We start from the raw sequence: 13,647 nt of genomic DNA on the forward strand, positions 1-13,647 counted from the left end.
TCCCTATTTATCTCCCCTCCTCTCACTTGATTCCTTCCTTCTTTGATTTCATCATTCCTCTCTTCCTCTTTCCCCTTTTGTTCCTCTTTCTGCCTTCCTTCCTCTTCCTCTTTGTGATTCTGTTTCTTTCACTCTTTCTCTAATGCTTTTTCCTTCCATTTCTTCCTTCCCTGCTCTCTCTTCCCTTCCCTCCTCTCTCCTTCCACCTATCATCCTTTGTCTCTTTCTCTCCTGTTTTTTCTATCTTCTCTCTCTATTCCCCTCTCTCTCTCTCTCCCTCATGGTTTCTCTTTTTGTCTCTATCTTCCTTCCTCCCCCTATTTCTTTCCTTCTCTCTCCCTTCCTTTTCTTCCCTTTGTTCCTCGCTCTTTCCTCCTTCCTAGCTTCCTCTGTCTGTAGCTTCCTTTCTCCCTTACTCTTTCTTCTTCGTCTACCTTCCTTCCTTGATTCCTTCCTTCCTGTTTCTCTTTATCTTTCCTCCTTTTTCTTTCACCCCTTCTTTCTGTCCTCTCCCCCTCTCTTTCGCTTTTCGCCTGCCTTCCTTCCTCATCTCTTCCTGGCAGTTTCTGCCTTTGTCTCTCTCTCTCGCTCCCTTTCAGTTTCTCTCCGTCTCTCTCTCCCTTCGATTCTCTCTCTCTTCTCTGCTTCTCTCTGCCTTGCTCTCTCCTTCCTCTCCAGTCTCTCTCTAACTCCTTTCTCTTTCCTCCTCCTCAGCCCTTCTCTCACTCTTTCAGTTTCAGTCTTATTCTTCCTCTCTACGTTCCTCCCTCTTTTTCTGTTTCTCTTTTGTGTCTCCCTTTCTTTCTTCTCCCTTCCTTCCTCTCCATCGGTTTCTCTGTATCTCCCTGTTTCTGTTTCCTTCCCCATTCTCTCTCTCTCTCCCTTGATTCCTCCTTTCTTCTTCCAGTCCCCGTGTGTCTCCTTACTCTTCCTGACCTCCTTTCTCTCTCTCTCTCGTCTCTCTCCCTTCCTTCCTTTTCTCTCACTCTCTGCCTTCCATTGTCCCTCTTCCCTCACTCTCTCTGCTACTCTCTCTCCTCCTCCATTCCTCTCTCCTTTTCGTTCTTTAGCTCTCTTTCTTCCTTTCGCTGATTTTCTTTTGCTTTCTCTCACTTTTCCTTTCTCTCGCTTCTGTTACTGCTTTCTCTCTACTCTTGCTCTCCTTCCTTCTCTAGTTTTATTTCCCCCTTGTTCTTTCCTTCCCTCCTCTCCCTTCCTTTCTCTGTGTCTCCTCCTCTCTTACTCTTTCTGTTCTCTCCCTATTGCTCTCCCTTAATGTCTTCCTCCCTCTCCTCTTTCTCTCCTGCTGATTATTTCTTTGTTCCTTCCTTTCAGTCTTTCTCTAGCTCTCTTTCCCTCACTCAATCTTCTCTCCTTCCTCTTCTCTTTCAATTTCTATCATTTCCTTCCTGTTTCCCTCTTTCATTCTCCCTGCTTCCTTCTTCTCTCCGTCTCTCGATTCTCTTTCACACTCTCCTCCTTTGTTGATTTCCATCCTTCTTTGTCTCACTTGCGTTCTGTTTGCCTCTCTCTAGTTTGCTTCCTCCCCGTCTCTCTCCCTCTCTGATTCTCTTTCTCCTTCCTTCCTGCTGTCTCTCTCTCTCTCTCTTCCTCTCCCTGCCTTTCTCACTTTTGCTCTCCCCTCCTCCCTCTCCCTTTCTATCTCTGATTCTGTCTCTCCCTTCTCTCTTTCCTGTCCCACCTCCTCTGACTCTCTCTTCCTTCTCTGTCTTCCTTTCTTGGTTCCTTCCTTCTCCAATGCCTTCTCTTTCCTGTTCTTTTTCTCCCTCTCTTCCTTGCTTCCTCTGTTTCTTTTTATCTGTTCCTTCCCCATTTCTTTCTTTCCTTCTCTCTTTCACTCTTTGTTTTCCACTTTCCTTCCTCTCTTCATCTCTTTCCTCCTCCCTATCTCACTTTGTATCTCTCACTTCCTTTCTTCCTTTCTCTATCTTCCTGCGTTCCCTGATTCCTTCCTTCATCTCTCTCTCTCGCTTGCTTTTTCTCTCACCCTTTCTTTCTGCCCTCCTCTTTCTTGCTGTCTTCCTTCTTCCTCCCTTCCTCCTTCCCCTGTATTTCTTTCATTCTTCCTTTGACCCTCTTTCTCTCATTCCTGGGAATTTTTCCGTCTCTTCCTATCTTCCTTCCTCTTCCTCCTTTGTCTCAGTTATTCTCTCTCTCGCTTCCTTCCTGATTCTCTTTTTGTTTCACTCTAGTTCTGTTTCCCTCTCTTTCCTTCAGTTTCCCTGTCTCTGTCATTCTCTCTCCCCCTTTCTCTCTTCTTCCTCACTCCCCATCTTTTTCTCCCTCGACAGTTTTCTCTCATCTCTCTTCCTTCTATCCTTCTGACTCTCTCCTCCCCTCTTTATCTTTCTCCCTTGATTCCTTCCTTGTGTCTTTCTCTCTATTGATCTGTTTTCCTTCCTCTTTCCTACTTCTTTCCTTCTCTCTCTCTCTCTTTGCCCCTTTGGTCCTCTCTCTTTCCTCCTTTCTGTTTTCCTTTCTTTCCATGCATTTCTCTTTGTTTCTCTTTCTCTTCTCTGTCTTCCTCTTGCTGTCTTGCTCCCTTTTTACTTCCTTCCTCCCACTCTTTCCCTCTTTTTGTTCTCTGTCACCTTCTTCCTTTCTTCCTTGATGCCTCCCTTCCTTCATCTTTCTCTTACTTTTTTTATCCTCTTGTCTCCCCTTCCTCAGTCATTCACTCTTCCTTCCCTTGTTCCTATTACTCTATTCCTGATTCTCTTCTCTCCTTCCTCTCTCTCCTTTGCTCTTTAGCACTTTCTCTAACTTCCCTCCTTCCTCTGGTTTTCTGCCCTCCTTTTTCCCTACCCACCCTCCACCCCTGCTCTTTCCCTTCTTTCCTGGCTGTGGCTCTTTTGCTGTCTGTCTCATCCTTCCTCTCTCGGTCCATTTCTCTGTCTCTCGTCCTCCCTTCCTGACGCCTGCCTTCCTGTCCATCTCTCTAGCCTCTCTCTCCTCTTCCTCTCTCACTTTAACTCTTGTTCCCTCTTTCCTTCTCTCTCCTTTGTTGATTTCTGCCATTCTAACTCCCTTTCTGTCTCCAGCTTGCTTGCTTCCTCTCTCACACTCTCACTCCCTAATCTCCCGTTTTCTTCTCTCTTGCCTTTTCATTCTTCACCTCTGGTCTCTCTCCTTCTTCCTCTCTGTCTCCTCCTCTCTCTTCCTATTTATCTTTCTTTCTCCCTTGATTCCTTCCTCCTTTCAGTCTTTCTCTCTGTGTCTCTCTCCCTTTCTTTCTCTTAGTCTTTCACGCTCTTTTTTTTCCTGTCTCCTTCCCTATCTTCCTTTCTCATCTCTTTATTTTTTCTATCCTCTTTTCCTCTATTTCTCTTTTTCCTCCTTTCTCTCTTCTCTTCTCATTAACTTTTCCTACCCTTCTTTTTTCCCACCTTCCTTCCCCTTCCTTTCTCTTTCCCTCTTTCTCTAACTTCCTTTCTTCTGATTTTCTTTCACTTTTTCCTCCTCTCTCCCTTCCTTTCTTGATTCCTCTCATTCTTTCTACCTTCCTCCATTCCTCTCTATTCCTTTTGCTTTAACGCTTTCTTCCTTTCTCATTTCTCTCTCCCTTCCTTCCCCCCTTTCTTTCTCTCCTGCCTTCATTTTTGTCTGTCTCTACATTTCGCTCTTCCTCTCTCACGCCACTTCCCTCTTCCTTTCTCTTCCCTCATTGTTTTCCTTCCTTCCCCTCTCTATCCCCTCCTTTCTTTGTCTCTAACTCCTTTTCTCTCTCTCTAGCTTGCTTCCTTTCTTCCTCTCTTATGCTCATTCCCTCGTGTCCCCTTTTCTCTCCTCTGGTTCTTTGTTCCTTTTTCTTCCTTCCTCTCTCTCCTCTGTATCTTCCTTGACTCCTCTGTCTCTGTGTCCCTCTCTTTCTGCAATCCTCCCTTCCTCTAATCTGTGTCTCTGCCTCACTTTCTCCTTCTCTAGCTTCCTTTCTCTCTCCTTTATTCTCTTTCTCTACGTCTTTCTTGCTTCCTCTCTTTCTTGTTCTCCCTTCCTGATGGCTTCCTCTCACGATGTCTCTTTTGCCATTCCTTTCTTCCTCTCTCTCCTCTCTCATCCTTTTGCTGTCTCTATTCTCCTAGTTTCTTCCTCTCTCTCGTCTATTTCTTGCTTTCTACGCTTGAACCCTCTAAATTCTCACCTTGTCGGCAGGTCTCCTAGTTGTGAGGTGGTTTATCTCCAGTCTACTTCCTTAGAGTGGACTCCGACCACTACACAGCACCTCCAGCACCCTGTAATAACCTACCTGAGCTAAGGATCTGAAAAAGAATCCTTACAGGAATCTGTACAGCGGAATCAAGTGGCCACAGAACTCGAACACGACGCTGTATCTCACACACAGTGCAATAAAGCTCGCAAATGAAAGGACACACTGCTCATTCTGTTCTCCGCAGGCCTTTGCGACCTGCTCTCGTGTCACATCCTTGGAGCCTGAGGCTTCATCCCAAGGCTGCACTGGGGTGGGGCTGAAGGAGCTGAACAGGATGGGAGACAGAAAGACCCCACTTAACTGTAGTGCCTGGTTCCGACTGGCTGGGACCACAACTTCGGGATGCAGGCTGGCCCTCGATCAGCTAAGGCGATCTTAGGCAGCCGCTGGGCAGGAAGGGCTGTGCAAAGTTTCTGGGCACCACAGCTCCTGTTGCTTGGGATCCCAATTAAAGACTGCTTCCTTTGAGTCACCCCACCTCCACACCACAGCATCCTTAGCACAGCACTTTTGCAGAACCTGGGGTCTGTCTGTCAGGTAGAAGCAGACAGCAGGAGCCTGAAGGGCAAGAGGGAAGTGGTGATGAGTCACAGACTCTTGGCTATTTCTTTGGGCACTTCTCACTCAAACTGACAACCCAGGAAAACAGCTTTCCCTAAGAGCCATGAAGGTTGGGCTTGCTCGATTTAACAGACTGGGGCAGGAGAAGGTGCTACCCGCCTTGGGGCCGCTTCTTGTAACAGGAACTTTAAAACCCGCACTTCAGAGCAGTTAAAGAAATCAATTGCAAGAGCTAAATTTTACACTTTTTTAAAAAACAAAAATCAACTGAAAAGATGCTCAGCATCTCTAATGATTAATAAATGCAAATTAAAGTGAGAATGAAGTAACGCATCACACAAGTCATCAAACAGTCACTACACGAAAACCGCTAGAGGAGAAGAGAATCCTACAGTACGACTGATTCAAACAGCCACTGGAAACAGCCACTCTGCAGGAAAACTAAAGGTTCTGTAAAAATCAAAGAGCAATGCTACCACAAGCTCTGGGAACCCCAATCCTGGGCCTTTACCCAGAGAGCACCATCCTCGAAAAGACCCATGAAACCCAACCATCCTTGTGCCATAATCCAAAATAGAATACCAACCAAAACCATGGAAATGTCGAACTACAGATAAATGAGGAAAAAAGGCTTGCAACAACCACTCCATGGACTGGTGCTCAGCCAGTAAACAGAATGAAATCATGACATCTCTGGGCACTTGGACCCAGCAAGACATGATCACACTAAATAGACAAAGTCAAACATTGCTTATAACACTTAGAAGTGCTATCTAAACACTGATACAACTGAGGTACTAAAAAATAAAACAGATGAGATACTAAAAAGGAACTTAGATTTACCAAAAGTAAAAGTTAGAGGAGAATAAATTAGGACTTTGAGATTGTGGTTTTCTGTCAAATAAATACACACCTCACACATATAAATATATATATATATTTAACAAGCAAGGACATACGAGATAGCACAAGGCACTCTACTCAACACTCTGTAATAACCCACATGGGTAAAGCACCTGAGAAAGAACAGGTGAAAGTGTATGTGTGGCTGAATCAGGTTGCTGCAGAAATAAAAAAAAGCACTGTGTATCACCTATAATGCAATAGAAATGGAAATGACATTTTTAAACTAGAGTGGGGCCCACCTATTCTACTGCACGAAGCGAGTGTCACCTGGGCAGGGTCAGGGTAGTGAAGCCTGAACTGGCTTGGGTCCCAGGGTGGCCTGGGGTGAATCTGAGAGAGCTGAAGGCTTTGTGCCTCCAAATGAGTGCCACCTTGCACCTGTACTTCCTGCTACCCTCAGCTGGGACCACAAGCTGGTTATGCAAGCTGACCCTCTAAGAGGTAAGGCTAGCCTAGTACACCTGAAGCAATCCTGGAGCTACTGGGTAGTAAGAGCGCTCAAAAGTCTCCCGGTCTCCACAGCTCCTGGTCCCGGGGAACCCACTTAGCGCAGGCTTCCTTTTGGTTGCCCCACCTAAAACAGAACCCTCAATAAAACTCATGCAGGGCTTGAAATTTGTCTCCAGGGTGGGAAGAGAGAGCGGACCCTAAAGGGCAAGAAGGAAGAGGAACTGAATCACAAACTAATGGCTATTTCTCCCAGCAAGTTTCACTCTAAGGGACCACCCAGGAAACCACTTACTCTCAAGCTCATGAAGGATCAAGATTGCCCGAAACACAAGGGCGAGGAAGGGGAAGGGCTGCCACCTTGTGGCCACGACTAGTAACAGCATCTTTCAAAAGGAGCTTCAGGGCGCTTAACATAGAGGTTTGTGGAGCTGTGAATGGCACCTGCCGTCAAGCAATATCCTCTGGTAGGTCAAGAAAATCGACTTGAAAACCAGGCTCACTCTCAGGAAACCAACTGCAAGAGCTAAATTTTACTACATTCTTTACACACACACACAAAAGTCTAATGGTCAGATGTTCAGCATCTTCAGTGATTAGAAAAATGCAAATCTAAGTGACAAATCAGTGCAAATATAAACTGGCAACGGCCACGCTGGAGAACACTACCGAAGTTCTCTCCACAATGAAACAGAGTGCTGCCACAAGCTCTGGAGATCGTACTCCTGGAATCTACTTGGAGGAAACCATCCTTTGAAAAGACATATGCATTCAAATGGTATTTGTGCCAATATCCAAAACAGCACAGCCACTGAAACCACCGGTAAGTACGTTCATTAATTAACGAAAGAAAAAGACACGCAACAAACATACCATGGACTAGTAGTCAGCATGAAAACAGGATGAAGCCAGGCCATTCGTGGCTCTGAGACACATCAGGAGAGGACTACGCTAAGTACCCAGTCAGACAGGGAAAAACACGCACCATTCACATCACAAATGAGGACTCGAAACACTGAACACCCGAACCAGTGTACTAACAATACAGAAGGAAGACCAAGAAAAGAACTTAATTTACTAAAGGGAATAGATGGCGAGTGGAGGGGAAAAAATGGGAATGGTGGGATTGACAGGAAAGCACAAATAAAGAGTGTGTCTATATGTGTGTATATACGTGTATATATATATATACACACACACAAAACCCACAAAATCACCAAGGGTGTATGAAATACCGCAAGAGACTCTACTCACCACACTGTAATGTCCACTTGGGTAAACGATCGGAGAAAATACAGATACAATTATACATTTAACTAAATCAGGTTGATGTAGAACAGCAGACCAGCACTGTGTATCAAGTGTATTACGATACAAAATGGAAATTAGAGCGGACCCGGACTGCCTACTCTGTTCCCGGAGGTCCGGGCCACTTGCGCTGGTGTCACACCCACGAGGCCTGAACAGGGCTCGGCCCCAAGCTGGCCTGGCTAAACCCGCGAGAGCGGAAGAGCCTGTGCAGGCAGACAAGCCCCCCTAACACCTGTACTTCCGGCAGCCCTCTGGATGGGACCACGCCCTTGTAAGGCAGGCTGGCCCTCTATCAGCTAAGGCTAGCCTAGGGCACCGGAAGGATGCTGTAGTCACTGAATAGTAAGATCTTTGAGAAGTCTCCTGGTCTCCATGGCTCCTGCTCCTGGGGAACCCACTTAAGCATTGATTCCTTTGGGTCACCCCACCTCCACACAACAGCACCCTCAGCACAACATTACTGCAGGGCTTGAGATGTATCTCCTGGTAGGGATGGGGAGAGCAGAGCCTGAAGGGCAAGAGGGAAGAGGGAATGAATCACAAACCGTCGGGCACTTTCCACTCAAATGGACCACCCAGGATAACGGCTTTTTCTAACGTGATGAAAGCTCAGTTCAGTTCAGTTCAGTCACTCAGTCCAACGGAGCGAAACTCAGAGAAAAACACGTATCATTGATATCTCTTACAGGTGGAATTGAAACACTGATACAACAGAACTAGTGTACTAATGATACAGAAGGAGGACTAAAAAAAATCTTAAAATTTACCAGAGGAACAGTTGGGGTGGGGAGAAGAATAAATGAGAATGCTGGGAGTGACAGAAAATGACAAGTCAATACATCACTTCAGCTCAGTAGCTCAGTTCAGTGTCTGACTCTGTGCGACCCCATGGACTGCAGCATACCAGGCCTCCCTGTCCATCACTAACTCCCAGAGTTTACTCAAACTCATGTCCATTGAGTCAGTGATGCCATCTCATTTTCTGTCGTCCCCTTCTCCTCCCTTCTTCAATCTTTCCCAACATCAGGGTCTTTTCAAATGAGTCAGCTCTTGGAATCAGGTGGCCAAAGTATTGGAGTTTCGGCTTGAACATCAGTCCTTCCAAAGAAGACTCAGGACTGATCTCCTTTAGGATGGATTGGTTGCATCTCCTTGCATTCCAAGGGACTCTCAAGAGTCTTTTCCAACACGACAGTTCAAAAGCATCAATTCTTCGGCACTCAGCTTTCTTTATAGTCCAACTCTCAAATCCATACATGACTACTGCAAAAACCATAGCCTTGACTAGACGGGCCTTTGTTGGCAAAGTAATGCCTCTGCTTTCTAACATGCTGTCTAGGTTGGTCATAACTTTCCTTCCAAGGAGTAAGCATCTTTTAATTTCATGGCTGCAGTCACCATCTGCAGTGATTTTGGAGCCCCCCAAAATAAAGTCTGACACTGTCTCTACTGTTTCCCCATCTATTTGCCATGGAGTGATGGGACCAGATGCCATGATCTTAGTTTTCTGAATGTTGAGCTTTAAGCCAACTTTTTCACTCTCTTCTTTCACTTTCATCAAGAGGATCTTTAGTTATTCACTTTCTGCCATAAGGAAAGTGTCATCTGCATATCTGAAGTTACTGATATTTCTCCCGGAAATCTTGATTCCAGCTTGTGCTTCATCCATCCATCTAAGCATGGTGACAACATTCAGCCTTGACATACTCCTTTTCCTATTTGGAACAAGTCTGTTCATACATAGTAGTAAATAAATATCTATATAAAACCGGAATCAGCATGGATGAATGAAATGGCACAAAACACTCTCCTCAACACTCTCTAATGACCTTTGTGGGTAAAGCACCCGAGAAAGGTACAGGTATATGTAGAACTGAATCAGGTTGGTGTAGAACTGAAAAACAATATTCTAGATCAACTATATTGCAAAACAAAATGGAAATTAAAAAAAAAAAAAAACCACACCAGAGGCTGGACTGCCTATTCTGTTCGAGGAGGACTGTCTCCTGGGCTGGTGTTACACCCACAGGTCCCCTGCAGGCCTGGGTCCCAAGCTGTCCTGGGCTAACTTTGAGAGAGCTGTGGAGCCTGGGAGAGAAAATCAGGCTCCCTTGCACCTGTGGTGTTGGAGAAGACTCTTGAGAGTCCCTTGGACTGCAAGGAGATCCAACCAGTCCATCCTAAAGGAAGTCAGTCCTGAATAGTCATTGGAAGACTGATGCTGAACCTGAAATTCCAATACTTTGGCCATTTGTTGTGAAGAGGTGACTCATTAGAAAAGACCCTGATCCTGGGAATGATTGAGGGCAGGAGGAGAAGGGGACGATAGAGGATGAGATGGCTGGATGGCATCACCAAGGGCGCCTGGGCCCTAGGTGCAAAGGCAAGGCAGGAGAGGAGCTGAGGCCAGGAAGGCGCCAGTGGCTTCTCCCAACCTGATGCAGCATGCTTCTTCCTGGGCAGCAACACTAGCAGCGAGGCAAGTCTGGGCTAGTCCTGCCCAGGGCAGAGCAGCCTCACACCAGGGACTCTGCCAGATCGGGCCTCTGAGCAGAGCTGGAGCTCTACCGTTCTAGAGACGCACTTGGGATCTCCCATCGAGGCCTTGCAGACGCACACAGCTGGGCTGCCTGCTCCTCCACTGATGAGGCTCGCTTCCCAGCGTGCTGTGCATTCGTCTTCCATGAGGGGGCGCCACGCGCCTCCCGGAGGTCTTCTCTCCGGGGCTGCTTCCCTGAGCTGGGGTTGTGGGAGGGAGCTCAGAACCGCAGGGGCAGGCCCAAACCACTTGCACGCGTCACCAACTCAATGGACATGGGTTTGGGTGGACTCTGGGAGTTGGTGATGGAGAGGGAGGCCTGGCGTGCTGTGGTTCATGGGGTCGCAAAGATTTGGACGTGACTGAGCGACTGAACTGAACTGTACCTGTGCAACGTACGACCCTCTGGATGGGACCACACCCATAACGCAGGCTGGCCCTCTATCAGCTAAGGCTAGCCTGTGCATGAAGGATGCTGTAGTCACTAAGTAGTAAGAGTTTGGGAAAGTCTCCGTGTCTCCTGCTCCTGGGGAACCCACTTAAGCACTGATTCCTTTGGGTCGCCCCACCTCCAACCAACAGCACCCTCAGCACAACAATACTGCAGGGCTTGAGATGTGTCTCTGGGGTGGGAAGGGGAGAGCAGAGCCTGAAAAGCAAGACAGAAGTGGGAATGAATCACAAGCCCTTGGCTCTTTCTTCAGGTACTTTCCACTAGAATTGACCACCCAGGAAAATGGCTTTCCCTGAGGTGATGAAAGGTCTGCTTGCTGGAAATACCAGGGTCGGGTAGGGGAAAGTGCTGCTGCCTTGTTTGGGCTCTTCTCATAACATCAAGTTTGAACCAAAGGGCAGTTACCATTCACAGGGACGGCAGGGCTGTGAATGATGCCTGCCCTCAAGGAGTGTCTTCTGGTAGGTCAAGGAAATCAACTTGAAAATGGGGCTCACTCTCAAGAAATGAATGGCAAGAGCTAAGTGTTACTACACTCCTATTTACAGGAAACAAAAAGTCAAATGGTAAGTTGTTCAGCATCTCCAGTGACTAGTAACATGCAAATCAAAATGACAAATCCATAACCCCTATACCAGGTATCAAAAAGTCTACACAATAAATGCAAGAGAGAAAAAAAAAATGCAAGAGATGCTGGGCAGAAAAGGGTCCCTACTGCACTGTTGGGGCAAATATGCTGTCAGTGGCCACTTTGAAATACAGAACACCAGGGAAGTTATTTCCAAAACAAAACAAAGTGCTGCCACAAGCCCTGGATATCTCAGTCCTGCAACAATCACAGAGAAAACCATCCTGCAAAAACAGTCCTGTGCCCAAAGTTCCATGTTCCACTATTCACAATAGGAAATCCGTGGAAACCACCAAAAAGCACAGCCATCGATAAAAGGAAGAAAAAGAGATGCAACAGACACTCCATGCACGACTGCTCAGCTAGAAAACAGAATGAAACCACGCCATCTGTGGCACTTGGATACACAAAGAGATGACTACACCAGGGACAGAGAGTTAGAGGAAAACAAGTATCCCTGATATCACTCACCGGTGGAATCAAAACACTGAGACAAATGAACTAGTGTACTAACAGAAGAATGAGTAACAAAAGGAACTTAAATTTATTAAAGGGAACAACTGGGGACGGGAGAAGAATAAATTGGAAGGCTGAGGCTGACAGAACAGAACACATAAAAACATAGTAAATGTGTGTGTGTGGGTGTAAAACACATCATCACAAGGATGTCAGACAGCAGAAGCCAGTCAGCCCAACCCGCAGTGACCGTTGTGGGTAAAACACCCGAGCAAGTACAGGTGTATGTAGAACTGAACCAGGTTGGTGTGGAACTCAAAAACAATACTGTATATCAACTATATTAAAATAAATAAAATTATTTTTTTTAATGGATAACCAAAAAAAAAAGTATAACCAACAAGGACTTACTGTATAGCTAAATGCTATGTGCCAGCATGGATGAGAGGGGGTCTAGGGGAGAATGGATACATTTAGGCTTGAGTCCCTTCACTGTTCACCTGAAACTACCACAACACTGTTAGTGAAAGTCCAAGTCGCTCAGTTGTGTCCAACTCTTTGCATGGACTACACAGTCGATGGAATTCTCTAGGCCAGAATACTGGAGTGTAGCCTATCTCTTCTCCAGCAGATCTTCCCTCCCTAGGAATCGAACTGAGGTATCGTGCATTGCAGGCGGATTCTTTACCAGCTGAGCTACCAGGGAAGCCCCATTAATCGGCTATTTCCCAATACAAAATGTCTTTGGTGTTAAAAATTAACAAAAATTTTAATTAAAAAAAAAAAGAGAGAGAGAGAATCACATGAAAACTTGCTGAGCACCACTATTTGAGAAATGCAAATCAAAAGGACCACGATGTATCACCTCCCACCAGGGAATGTGGCCATCCTCCAAAAGTCTCCAAACAGTAAATATTGAACATGGCATGGAAATAAGAGAGCAAGCCTCCACCGTCAGGAGTACAAAGCAGCACAGCCAACGTGGAGAGCAGCAGGGAGATTCCTGAAAATACAAAAAAACAGGCCAACCACAGAATTCCAACACGCCCCTCCCGGGCGTTCCTTTGTCCTTAGAAATCATAATTCCTAAACACACATGCACCATAACATTTATTACCACTCTATTTGCAGCAGCAAGGACACAGAAGCCTGCTCAAGATCCATCAACAGGTGAATGAAGAAATAAACATGGTGTCCATATAGACAATGCCATTTCCCTCAGGCATAGAAAAGAATGAAATAACGCCATTGGCAACAACACAGCTGGAGGCAGAGACGATCACACCCACGAGTGTAATGGAGACAAGAAACAAGAACGTCATATGATACCTCTTATAGGTGGACACTAAAAGTTGACACAAAAGAACTAATTTAAAAACACAGACACAGACTCAAGGTCTTGGCAAACAAATATATGTTTACCAAAAGAATCAGGTGGGGTAGGGGAGAGAAATTTGGAGGTTAAGATAAACATAAACACAAAGCATATACACAAAATGTGATCAGCAATGCCTTACTGTGGAGCCCAGGAACTGTCACGAAATACTCTGTCAAACCTGATACGGGAAAACACTCCAAGAAAGAACAGGTATACGTGTATGGCGAACTGAGTCTCAGTATACCCGAAACTGCACACTGAAAAAACAAACACAACTTAGGTGCTGTCCACCTGAAACAAGCGCATCGTGGCAAATCACCTGTACTCCAACATAAAATAAAGCCCCACTTAAAAAAGAAACAGACATGCCTACTATATTCCCTTCAGACCAGGGGACCTAGGCTGGTAACTCCCTGGGCGCCAGAGCAGTCCTGGGGCTGAGGGAGCCAGGGAGCACGTGCCTGCACAGGAACCCCCCGCCCCCCTTGGATTTGCGGTGTCTGATCCCCTCTGAATAGGATCACGCTGTCCACATCCAGGGGGCCTCTCCAGCAGCAAAACCAAAACTAGGGCAACCGAAGGGTGGGGCCCCCTCTGGACTGAGAGAGCTGTGAACAGTCAGCCTGTGTGCAGGTCTCCCGGTGATGGGGGTCCCGCCTCCAGCCTACTTCCTTCCAGTCAACCCTGTCTCTCTGACCACACCCTGGGCGCTGCCGCGATACAAGAGTTGGTTATT

General features: G+C 46.3%; 1 protein-coding gene and 1 long non-coding RNA gene across 5 annotated transcripts in view; one reads left to right on the forward strand and one right to left on the reverse strand.

Moving 5' to 3' along the window:
- LOC120868303 overlaps window positions 1–7,319 on the forward strand; it is a 12,777-nt gene extending 5,458 nt beyond the window's left edge. Inside the window, exon 2 of the long non-coding RNA XR_005722190.1 lies at window positions 4,174–7,319. This is a non-coding gene — a long non-coding RNA (uncharacterized LOC120868303). The remainder of the gene's footprint in view (window positions 1–4,173) is intronic.
- Window positions 1–13,647, reverse strand: part of IFRD2 (interferon related developmental regulator 2) — a 30,092-nt gene that overhangs the window by 6,260 nt on the left and 10,185 nt on the right. The gene's annotated exons all lie outside the window — the stretch shown is intronic.

This window comes from Oryx dammah, unplaced genomic scaffold (assembly GCF_014754425.2).
Source record: "Oryx dammah isolate SB20612 unplaced genomic scaffold, SCBI_Odam_1.1 HiC_scaffold_9, whole genome shotgun sequence".
Lineage (NCBI taxonomy): Eukaryota > Metazoa > Chordata > Mammalia > Artiodactyla > Bovidae > Oryx > Oryx dammah.